The sequence below is a fragment of the Myxocyprinus asiaticus genome, chromosome 1 (genome assembly GCF_019703515.2).
Source record: "Myxocyprinus asiaticus isolate MX2 ecotype Aquarium Trade chromosome 1, UBuf_Myxa_2, whole genome shotgun sequence".
Classification (NCBI taxonomy): domain Eukaryota; kingdom Metazoa; phylum Chordata; class Actinopteri; order Cypriniformes; family Catostomidae; genus Myxocyprinus; species Myxocyprinus asiaticus.
In genome coordinates, this window is record NC_059344.1 from 31,558,413 (window position 1) to 31,571,970 (window position 13,558).

Here is a 13,558-nt window from a genome sequence, read left to right on the forward strand (position 1 = left end):
CAGTATCCTTTATGAGAGCTGACCTGCTGCTTCATAGTTTCAGCTTTTAAAAAAAAAAAAAAAAAAAGCAATGCCATTCACGATACCATTTTAGAGAAATTTTAGCATCATAACAGGACAAGGAATAAAAACACCTTTATCTAATTTTTAATGACCCTGTGAGACTCACTGAAGCGCAACAGTTTGATAAAGTAAAAATCCCATTAATTTTTCCATAGGTAGAATTGATTTTTATTGATAACATATGAATCTTTAAAGACAGACCTACTGTGAGCTCCGAGGTTGTTAATTAATGGTGTATATAGTCCTGCTGAAGCCATCAGTCTGTGTTATTTCATCTAGTTTTTAGAAATTGTGTTTAGTAATAGAATTCCTGGTGAAGAACTACACTATACAGGATCTTAAAAGGGAAAATCCACCAATCAGAGAATCACGGCACACAAACCTAAAAAAAAAAAAAAAAAAAAAAAAAAAGGCCCACCTCCATGAAGAACTGTGAATGACGTAATCGAGTTGGTCTCCCTACACTTAACATTTAGTTAACCTACTGATTAATGTATAATTATTATCATATAAGAAAAAAGAAAGAATCAAAAGGATGATAATTAAAGCTTTAAGTTAGAATAAAAAATGTATTGCCTTATTTGATCGATCAATAACCTAGTTTCCATCCACTTTTCGTGCTGTTTTGTTATCGACAATGTGAAAATGCGTAAAAAAATTTTTTTGCAAAATTTGCCGTCTTCTGCCTGTTTCCATTCAAATGGCCTTTTATCATTAAAAATGGTGTTCATGATGATGTCACACTTAAAAAAACACATTTTTTGGCATAAATTTTCGTTTATCGCAAAGGAAATGTGTGTATTTCTCTAATTGTGTACCTTTTGCCTCAGCAAATGCGATCCAGAGGGTTAGATTTAAAATATTTAAAAGTTCTAAAATGTTCAAAAGCGAATTTTCTGAAAGTGATCTCAGCACTGGACAAATAGTTCTGATAGTTTATAGTCTTGAAAAAAGTGTAGAACATTCTGAGAATGTCATTCAGCTGACTTTTTTCATCTACAGAACAGGGTAAGGCTAATTTAAGTTTGTGTAAAGGCAATTATATAGGCTTAAAAATATTATTTGTTCATTTGGTAATTAATTTTTTTTTAATTCAGTGCTTTATTCATTTGGTAATTTATTTAATTTAATACAGGGAATTTTGCCGGCATTTTTTCAAAAGTAAGCTAAAAAATTATTTTATAGAATTGGGCTGTTAGTGTTCCAAAAAAGCACACTGAAGCGTTTCTCCTAGAATTGTGTTTTTTATTTTTAAATAATATTATTTAAAACATCTTTGTGCACAGAAATTATGTTTTTTGTATTGTGGGCTAATTCCATGACTGCTGTCTATTATTTTGAATGGTGTGGAAAAACAACTTTAATAAATAAACGGATGTCTACCGTGATTAAATTAATCACAAACAGTGGCCATTCATTTGTTCTCCGTGCACTTGTCGATGACAGGTGCATGATCGGGATATTTGTGTTGGCACTCCTGGAAGTGTCATGACACAGATGTGTTTGCAGCATCGGATTTGTGCAGGTATGCTGTTAAGACCAAGACCAATCCATAACAGTGTGAGTAATGGTTCACATGCAATAAAATGGGTTTCAAGTTTGTATACCATTGTCATGATTAACACAGGCTAACGATTGGGGTAACTTCTGTCATGTGACACTACATTTTTGCATTAATGCCAATTTTCTCGACAAAAACTGTTTCCAAACCAGTTTTTCGCGACATTTGATGTATCGACATAGAGTTTATGCACTAGAGTTAAACAGAAAAATATCATGTCGACACTTAATGTCGCATTTAATTTGCATTTCCATTAGCTATATTAGTAAACTTTTTGATATGCTACACCTTTTGTTGCAAAAAAATCCTTGGATGGAAACATAGTTAATGCCAAGCATGATCAGTCTTTACTCTCTCTTGATGATCAATAGAAAATACTGCAGAAAAAAAGGGAGCAGGTGGAGAATGAACATCATCCCATAATGTATCCATTTTGCATTCAGAGTGTCAGATGCAAAAGCAATCGCAACACTTACAACACACCCTGCACTCACGGTAACTGCCTTTCCCTCCCCTATTCTGCTGGAGGGTTTGAGTTTGAAGAGTATCTGCTTTGTCCTCCACTGAAGCACAGAAGGTTAAGTGCAGTGTGCCACATCACTAGAAAAACAGGGGAAGAGGGCATTCACTAGCAGAGCCATTCACTCTGAACTACTGCCCCAGTTATGGAGAATGAATTCAGTAGTGGGAGAGATGGATGGTGAGAAGTGAGCAGAGAGACAGATAAAGAGCTGTACATGAAGAGCTTTTAGATATAATTGTTCAGTTTTTGGTGTCTGTAAAAGCTTAGCAACACAAGAGCACTTGTTATGCTAATAAACTGTTTTAAATATTGGGCTGTGGGTACAGGATAGATAGAGGGAGAACAGGATAAAGTATAACAAAAAAGTATAACAAAAAGCTGTGCTGTTTTAACCTATTAGTCACTCACTGAATAAACCTGTTCTCAGATGATCTCTGAGCTGCATGTATGCTGCTGGAGCCTTGTTTCAGTCCCAGAGAGAGAAAGCCAAAACGGGTTCACATCAAAGCCTCGGTTAGCCCCTCCAAAAACACGCTATGCTCGGTGGCAGGGTGATGGATCATCTGCCTCTGCTGTTGGATTTTTCACGCAGCCCCTGTGTATGCACACACGCAAACACAACCACACCAAAATAGCCACATCCTGGGGCAATATACGTGCCTTGTGTGCATAGAGGAAAAGCTCCATTTATAATGCAAGTAAACAAGTACGTTGTGTTTGACCATAACACTTAAAAGCACTTGCTTTGCTGTTTATTCAAACAAACAAAAAGTGAATGCGGTGTAGAAAATGGCTAATCAACCAATCCAAAGAATATGAATAACATTCATCCTGACAGCTCTGAGGTGGTTAAACTAGTCCAGCTTCATGCAGAGATAAGTCCTACCCAGGTTTTTCCAGTAACTCTGTGGTCTTGATGGGCTACACACCCACCCCCTTTTACCCCCTGCCTACCCCCACTAATGACAGGGACCGTGCTGAGCTTTTGTGGCTCCATCCACAGACTTTGCTCCAAACTGCCACCCCAGCTACTCAGACCCCCACAAGCAGCCCACCTAAAGCCTCCGCCCTGACGCCAAGCCTCCTGGGATCCATTCAGCTGAGGGAGGAGTCCCACAGTGACCTTTCTTAAGGGCCATTATCAGGGATCGTAATGGCTGCTGGGCACTGCTACATGCTGCCTCAGAAATGCTAGAGCTCTTTCACTGTGCTGCTGGCTGGACATGGTGTGGTGAATGTGGTGGGTAATGATAGGGAGAGAATGAGAGCGGAGGGATGGAAGGATGTGTGTGTGGCAGAGTGTCTGTTTACATGCATAGTTACAGACATGAGTGTGTGTCTGTGTTTACATGTGATTGATGCCCTTTTGAGAGGACATGTTCTTTTATTAACAAATGAGGGTGGGATTCCAGCCCTAACTGCCTAACGATGGTCTTATTAGCCATCGGGAAACCTGGCTTTCTGATTGGTCTCCTTCCAACCGACGGAATGGAGTTCCGCTTTTCCACAATAACCATAAATAATCACTCATGGCTATTACGGCAAATTCACATGCATTACTTCTCAAACACGGGTAAATGTGGGCAGGCAAATCTGTGCGCCAGCCTGGGATTTGCATTAGTGTGTAGTGCGGCGAAAGAGAGTTACACTCTGACACGCCGCACACAAGCCATAATATGCAAATTAGGCGGCCCTGGCACCTGTTGCAGATTTGCATGGATTCAGGGAAAGCACAGGCTGCAAATAGGGAACCAGATAAGAGAATGGTGTTGACTTTATCATTTCAGTCCGTTCTGACAATAAGCCTTTAGTTAGTTGTCAGGGTGGGGCTGTAATGAGGAACTTCGGGAATTCCTGTTCCCATGGAAATATACACATAACGAGTAAAAAATATGTTGTGCTGCATGCTTTATCTGTACTATCCAGCTAGTGCCCTGATGTAATCTAGTCTCATGCAAAATACTACAAAGCGCAATCAAACTAAAGTGTTTTGCATATGTAAAATCAAATGCAAATACATAAACAGTAAAGCAGCAGGGAGAAAAAGCTCTATAAGTGATGACAGACAAGAGGGCCTTTGAAAATAATATCAAATGGATCAGATACATTTAAGATAATAAATGTCCATTAGAAAATAATGGTGGTGATATAAAAAAGGTTAAGCATTCTCCTGTCTAGATGGCTTATTTTTATGTAATGCATGAAATACTCAAAGGATTAAAAAAATAAAAGAGAAGATATGAAGGTATTTCTGTAAGATCAATGAGCTGACGCCTCTTCATTATTCAGCTCCTTTGATCTTCCTGTCAGTCGTTCTCATAAGGAGTTTTCAAAAATGCATATCCGTTACCTTGGGCAAAAAATAAAACATGCGAGGCATGCTTTTCCCTTGGTGGAAACCTTGCCTCTTTTTACCATGATATTTTATTCTCAGTGTTGAAATATCTTAACTGTGTCAGAAGTAAGGGGTGTATGGCAATGGATTAAATATTAGACTATTTTGTTGTGCTGAATGCAAAGCTAATTCATATGATGCCAATGCTTACATTGTTTGCATACACAACATGCACAATTTAACACCATACACAAGGAGAGAATGTAGAGAGAGAAAGTAGAGAGAGAAAGTAGAGAGAGAGAGAGAGAGAGAGAGAGAGAGGGAAGGAAACCCTTTTTTATTAGAGTAACACACACTCACACGCATTACACACACCATCAACATTTGCAAAACACAAGCCAGCAAAGCTAATACACAGAATGGGCTTGGGGGATAAGCAATTTCTGTTTTGCCCCACAATGAGTTTGCATAATAAGTCATTAGTTAGAATAATACAGTGCATTCCTAGAAAACCACATTCTTTGTGTTAGGAGCTCAAAGAGAGTGCTAAAATATTTAAATAAGGGGGAAAAGAATCTGTGAATATCCAGGCTCTAAAGCTGTGGGTGTTGAATGTTAATCTCTCTCTCTCTCTCTCTCACACACACACACACACACACACACACACTCACAAGCAACAACAAGTAACCCATGCCCATGTTTACTCCTCATAAAACTAGGGCACATTTTCCATGCATAGGTATTTACATATTATTTACATTTGCTGTAAACTTTCTCACTCTCCTTATTCTCTCTTGTTGTCTGACAGTCTGTGAAAGGTTGTTTTCATACATTGTGTAGCATAATATACCTTTGACATTGCATGTGAATTATGCAATAGATTTCCTCTCTGCTTCATATGTGTAGGAGTATACAAGACTAGGCATGATTAAAACAGACAGTTGTGTATATATTACTATCCATTATTTACTGTTGTTTCTGTAAATATAACACTGGGTTCAAATAGAGTGGGGCTAGTCAGAATTTTGCAGATGTACAGATTGACAAAACACAAAAGCTCTCTCTCTCTCTCTCTCTCTCTCTCTATCTATCTATCTATCTATGTGTTTTTCTCTTGTCCAGCACACCATCAATCTCCGTTGGTTCATTTATGGAGTAGGGCTACAAATCAGAGAAAACAAATTTGTTTGTTTGATTATTTGTTTGTGTATGCTGTGCCATGTATCACAAAAAAAAAGCTGAACAAATTCTGGATTCCAGGATTAGTTTTAGTTTGACAAAACTCACCAAATCCAATCTGGCTTCATTAGGGTTAAGCGGTATCAAGACGCTTGTTATCAATGCAGAGTTTGATCCCGAGATTTTGATTAGTTCACGTGCGCGTTCACGTGAATGAAGCGAACAGCCAATCGCGTGGAGACAGCGCGTCACATCTCCTGAGAGAGATGTACTTTATGACATCATGAATAATTATAATATATTCACACAGCACAGAGGTTAAAATGATAAAGAATGTAAAGGCATTTATACAGCAAGAAGAAACATTGCTGCTGCTGCTAGAGCACGAAAAAAAATCTGAATGTGATGAAAATATAAAAATAGATAATATATCGATGTGAAAGTAACTTTATATAAATCCACAACAAGAACATTCAGATTTGTAATTTTAAAAGTTTATTATCTTGATTTGAAATTTAAAACATTTAAATTAAAAGCTTTAGTATTCATTTAAATTACTAACTTAATATCATTTCAGGGCTCCAGACTGCGACTTGCGACCTAAAATAATTTATTGCGACTATAATTTAAAATCTAGATGTCATTGGCGACAGTCGGGTTGTGTGCGCTCATATGCGATTTCATCAGATTTCATCTTGTGAGTTATTGAATATATTTTTAGAATGCGCACAACCATTTTGTCTCGCGCCGCTTTTCACCGGTTCTGTTTCTGACGAGCTCGCTGCACTGCACACAACAACAACAAACCCAGCGCGAGAGAGTCGTAAACAAATTACTCTTTTGAACCGGATCTTTTTCATGAATCACCCAAAAAGAACTGAGGGTTTGAACTCAGGAGCTCAGGTTAGCAGTTTGAATCAGATTCACTTCCTCAGCGAATCAGCCGCCAGTGAGCTCACACCTTTGAGTGCGGACATTTCAAAATAAGAGTCCCATGCGTATTTCAGGCTTCTTTATAATTAAAAGTCCAGTATCACACACACACACACACACACACACACACACACACACACACATATATATATATATATATATATATATATGAGATCAAGCTTTTGACACTTAGGACAATCGAGGGACTTGTTCACAACTATTTCACAAGGTGCAAACATTCATTGATGCTCAAGAAGACAACAAACTACTATATGCATTCTATATGTAATTATCTCTAATGTAGATTGTGAAGAGCAGTATTAAATAAAAAATCTTTTATCTCTTATATTTGTATAAATTATGAAAGGGGTGTGAACATTTATGAGATGAAAGGCAATGCAAACTTATCTTCTCAACTATGTACTGTATACTGTTTATTAAACCTCTGATTAATGGGTTATCAGCTGTCATCCTTTTCTTCTGCTTTCTATCTTGTTTCTGAACAGCAATCTAAATCGAGCAATTCTGTGATATGGCGACTAAAAACAGCCATTTGGCTCTTTAATGTTTCAGTTTAGGAGCCAATGGCTCCTAAGTCATTTTTTTAGTCTGGAGCCCTGATTTAATACTATTAGACATTATTACACTATTAAATAATAAAAATGTGAGCAATTGGAAAATGAGTATATGCACTAATAAAGACATATTTGTTCTTTCTTTCTAGCAGTATAAGACACAATAAAGACATATTTGGTGTGCAAGAGTGCTTTTATTGAACTTCAAGTGAAATACTGTATGTTCATGGCATCTCTGCCAGCAAATCCTAATAAGATGGGGTCTGGGTGGCATTCACACTTTTCTGATATATCTACAGTATATAATGGAGTGATTAAGTTATTATATTTTAAAGTCATTCGATCATTACTGATATTGTATTATTATCTTAATTGAAATAATTGTAGGTTTATTTATTCATACATATTTTATGGCCAGTGTGGGAAAATGATTGGGAAAAATTAAAGTGTATTTAAACAAATGCAAGACCGACAAAACATATTTCTTGCAATAAATAATGATCATAAATAGCTGATTTTGTAAATTTATAAAATTGTCTCGTTGAAGTGCACTTTAAATTGGAGCGAGAGAGAGAGACTGTCACTTTGCTCAGAGCTGATTGGTCCAGAATCTGGATGACATCTCTAATCGGGAACATAACCTGCCCCCGAGCAGGTTAGCCAATTAGCGTATGTTACCATGGCATAAAAAATGTGATCTCAGTGATTTGGACTGTGGCATAATTGTTGGTGCCAGATGGGTGGCATCGCCATTGACTGGTTTCTCTCCGTCCCATTCGCGGTCATATTCCCTGGCCGGAAGTCTCGCGTGACATACTCACGTCTGCCATTTTGTGCGCGTCCCTCCTTACACACACACTGTCACACACACACCTTATGTGTTATAGGATTATTTTTATTCCCATATCTAATCATATCACTGTTTAGTTTGTAGTTGTAAGTCGGAAGTTTATTGACTGCATTGTATTAATTATTAATTGATATTACTGCATAAATAAACTTTGTTTATATTACAAAGAGAAGTGTTTTGGTTTGCCTGTGTCATGCTGACGTGATGTCAGTGCTCAGATTCAAACCTTCATTCATTGTTTTTTCCTGAAAATCGATATTCTTCGGATGTCAATTTTCCTAAGAAAACAATCTAATATTGAGACTGTTATACCATCTGGTTATTAGTCCCTGATTCCAGGGTGGTGCCCCGTCAATGTTAATTCTTATTAATATTCTATTGATTTTTGATAATTGATAATTGTCTTTGATGATTGTTGAATTTGAATGATCAATAAGCTAGTGTTAATTTTAATTAATGTTTCATCGATGTTAACAATTAATGATTATCTTTGATTCTTGTTGATTTTAAAGGATTTAAAAAGCTAACATTGATTCTCATCAATGTTCTATTGATTTTAATAATTAATAATTATCTTTGATAATTATTAATTATTGCTAATAAACAAACTTGCTCCTAAACGTAGCACACTACATTTACTGGAGCCCCATGTGAGGTTTTAATGAGTTAGATTCAACTGATTAATTTAAATATTAATTAATAACTACAGAAATAATTATTAATTGATCTAAACAACCAGTAAAGCCCTACATTTGTTAGTGGGTTTGTGAGTTTCAGAGCCAGCTGACAAAGGGGACTGGTTTAGGCTTCAGCTCTTGGGTTTTAAGGGCTTCATGTTGCAGTGTGTTAGGGGACCTTTAGGAGTGTCTAAAATTTGAGGGATCGTTTTTCAATATGTATAATTGGGGGGTATCTGCATAGTTCGGCCCGGCATGCATTAGTAGGTGTTCTTCTCTGAACTCTTAGAATGTTTCTACAGAATTCTGCATGCAGGGATTCTATGGGGTGTTTGTCCCATCTAGAGTAATCTGACAGACAAAGTGGACCCCAAACCTCACATCCATACAGAGCAATAGGCATAATTATACTATCAAAGATTTTACACCAAATTGTTACAGGAATGTCTATTTGGGTAAATTTGCCCTTAATAGCATAGAATGCTCTTCTAGCTTTCTCTTTTAGTGCATTCACTGCCAGACCAAAACAAGCGCTGATTTTTAGACTGAAGTAGTCGTAGTGTAGGGTGTGTTCTATTGCAGTGTTTTCCAGAGTGAATGTGTATCTGGTTTTCTGCAATCTGGCTTTTTTCTGGAAGATCATAATTTTTGTTTTTTTCAAATTGACTGTCAGGGCCCAGTTCTGACAGTAGTTCTCCAGCAGGTCCAGGTGCTGCTGTAGCCCTTGTACATTAGCTGACAGCAGCACCAGATCATCTGCATAGAGAAGAAATGTAACTTCAGAATTATTTAGAGTAAGACCGGTTGTTGCAGATTGTTCCAGTAGCACTGCTAACTCATTAATGTAAAAGTTGAACAGAGTTGGACTCAAACTGCTGCCCTGTCTCACTCCACGCCCTTGAGTGAAGAATTCTGTTCTTTTATTGCCAAATAATTGCTATCTCTCTCTTTCTCTCTGATCAGTAATTTATATTTGCCTGTCCATCACCATTTAAACCCGGCATTTAACTGTAAATTATTTTGTAAACACTGCTCTAATAAGCTTAATTAAAGCAATCTATAGGATGCATAATCACTCTGTGGATATTAGCTCAAAGAAAAACAATGAAGCATTCAACTCACACCCACACACACTAATAATCACTAATTCTACGAGTACACCCTCTTCCATAAATCACTGTGCTTTCCAATGCCATGCCAGTCCTTCATTAAGCTGAGGAAGAGTCTCATAATTAAGATAATGCAATAATCTTATAGAGTCATTCCCTCGGACTCTCTCAGTTTAGCGCCCCTGGGAGGCACCACTCAATCTCCATAAAATACAGACAATTGACAAATCAGTTTCTCCTAGCTGGTGTAATGCTCTTTGAATATTCATAGTGTTTTCAGAATTTTAATCAAAGTCAGTGATAGACCCATGTATGAGCTAGGCAGAGCAGACACACACGCACACAAGCAAATGCATAATTCATCATGTTTAGCTCACGGTAGTTTGGCCACAGCTGACTAAAAGAAATGTGTGAGTGTGAAATGTGTGTGTCCAGGCTTGAGGGTTTTGGCTGTGCCTGCTGGACACATGGCAGTTCCAGATGTTCTGGTTTCACATGTGCATAGCTCATCAAAAACTCAGTGCCTCTGCCACCCTTGGGCCTATGCCAACCCAGACACCAACCAGGACTCCCTCTGCCATCTGCTATGTGTGTGTGTCCCAATGCATTATGGGCTTGCTGTGTGTGTTTTGTGATCTCACAATACGCTGATACACAAGACAACGAGCTGGTTACCTACCAACACAGTAAAGACCTCTTGGCCTAACAACATGGCACTCTGTCTCATATGCCCCAAAAACAAAGCATCTATCCAACATCTTTCATACAGGCATTTTTGTTGTTGCTCTATTATTTATATTCAAAATATTTTGCAGATTTGACCTGTTCTCCTGATTTTCTTTTCTTTTTTTTTTCTTCTGTTCATGCTCACTGTGAAAAACACTGCAGGCGAAAATCCAGACAGCTTATACGCTGGAACTGAATAATTTAACTGAATGCCTGTCAATACTGTATTTAACAAAATACACACATACACACAAGCACACACCCCTGAGGCACTAGGCGTTCAAACTGAAGGCAGGTCTGGCACAGAGTGATGATGTGTCCCCAGTGACTGCCCGCCATTTTGTCTTGCTTCACTAAGCATGTCCCAGGTCTTCACTCAGTCTCACTACCAGGCATTGCTCTTTGCAACCTGTCAGAGATGCTAATACTCTGCCTCCCTCTCTCTGGCTTTTTCACTCACTGTCATACAATTAACTTTTCACTCATTTTAATTTTACTAAATATGATATAGCTTCAGTTAATGGATTTGTGTGAAATTGTTCTGATACAGTCTGATAAAAATATAAGTTCAACAATATCTTTATTTTAAAAATGCTATCATAAAATTTTTTAAAAATATATATTTTATTAAAAAATTTCATTCAATTATAATATAAAAATAATATCTATTATATTTAATTTTTAAAATATTTATTTAATATATAATATTTTTATAATGTCAATAATTATTCCATTCCAACTGCCGCCATATTCAGCATTACGATTTCTTCATTTATCTATGATATTACAATATATTAAAATTACATTAAATATACTAAACATAAAAAATAGTATAAATTTTTAATTTGTATATATAATATTTTTTATAATGTATATAATTATTTTTTTTTACAATAAATAATAAATTTTTAGGCAGTTGTCAAATTTGAGTAATTTGTTTATTGTACCCACGGTAAACCATTTTTTTTTATTTTTATTTTTTTATTAATCTTCCTCGGCCTCTGTCTGTCTGTCCCATTATATGTCTATTGCTCTCTGTCTCACTTTGTAATGCTGCTATCAGTTTTGTCCGCCTGCAGGATGCAGTTAGACTGTCAGCATCCTGCAGTAATCACTGTTCCTCTCTCTTTGTTGGAGAAGGAGGGAGAGGGAGAGAGAGAGAGAGAGAGAGAGAGAGAGAGAGAGAGAGAGAGAGAGAGAGAGGTGAGAAAGGAGAGAAAGATGCAGAGACGAAGGGAAGAAAATCTACTAATACTGCCAAGTTTTCATCTTTTTAACTATTCCTAAAGCACTGAGCTGTGTGTGAATGGAATACAGGTATACCTGTCTGAATCCTCAAAGACTGATGCATACATTGTATGAATCCACCTGAAAAGATTTTAACTACAGAAGTTCCTCTCAAGCTCCACATTTATTCCACAGGAAACAAAATGCCTAATGAAATTAGCCTTTACTGAAAGTTATAGTAAGAACTCTCCCCTTCATCTGGTTTTATTTCTATGTACTCTATGTGCAGACACACACACACACACACACATGTTGGTGCAGCTATCCTTATGAGGACTCTCCATAGACATAATGATTTTTATACTGTACGAACTATAGATTCTATCCCCTAACCCTACCCCTAAACCTAACCCTCACAAAAAACTTTCTGCATTTTTATATTTTCAATAAAACATTGTTTAGAATGTTTTTTAAGTGATTTGAATTATGGGAACACTAGAAATGTCCTCATAAACCACATTTATAGCATTATACCCTTGTAATTACCAGTTTGTAACCTAAAAAATGTGTACATCCAATAGATAATTATATATATATATATATATATATATATATATATATATATATATATATATATATATATATATATACAGCTAAACATAATGACAACAGACTAACCATAACCTATTTAGGGTTAACCCTAGCACATTTGATTGATTTCATGTATGAATAGCTTTTTCCAATTTAGATGTCAAAATGTGTCATATTTGTCCCCAAGCTTAGCCAAGTAAACCCCCCAATACATCTTGTATCACAGCCACTCACAGCAAAGAGATTATTTACTAGTATTGTACGCAAGAGAAGTTCCAGTTCCACATATGAATGATTAATATGCCTATAAAATATAATCCCTCTGTAATCAGAACTCTCTGACTCTATCTCACACACACAGACACACTACATCTGAGTAACAGAGAGATAGACAAACACTATTAATAATTTATCCACAGTAGACTTGCGTCATAATGTGTCCACCAGTTTTCACTAATAAAAGAGAAACCAGTAATCCTTCTTATTTTACTCAATTGGCTGTGTTACAAACCCAGGCAACTTTCACAAGATGAATCACATATGAGCAAGAGATGGTCTCATACACACTAAAAGTAGCTCTCAGTGCACACACTGAAAACAGACACAAATTGGAATGGATGATGGACCACAGAAAACAAACCTGGGCACATATTCACAAAAAAAATCTTAAGGCTAAAAGTAGCTCCTAACTCGGAAATTTAGGAGCAACTCTTAAAAATGATGGCTGTCACTCCTAATTTTAGGACTTTAGAGTAATTCATGATACATTTTAACACTAAAAGAAGCTGCTCAACCCACAACAACTTAGAAGTCATCCAGAGGACTTCTAAATCCCTATATATCGCAATCGATATATTGCACTCACTATATACAGTATATTAGCCTATTTTTAAGATTTAGATTTATTTCAATTTCATGACAAATTTCAACTAAATTACATGAATAAAACTTAAATATGTATACGTTTTATTCATTTAATTTTGTTAAAGACTTTAAAGATTTTTGTTGAGGGCCTGGGTAGCTCAGCGAGTACTGACACTGACTACCTCCACCGGAGTTGCGAGTTCGAATCCAGGGTGTGCTGAGTGACTCCAGCCAGGTCTCCTAAGCAACCAAATTGGCCTGGTTGCTAGGGAGGGTAGAGTCACATGGGGTAACCTCCTCGTGGTCATGATTAGGGTTTCTCGCTCTCAATGGGGTGTGTGGTAA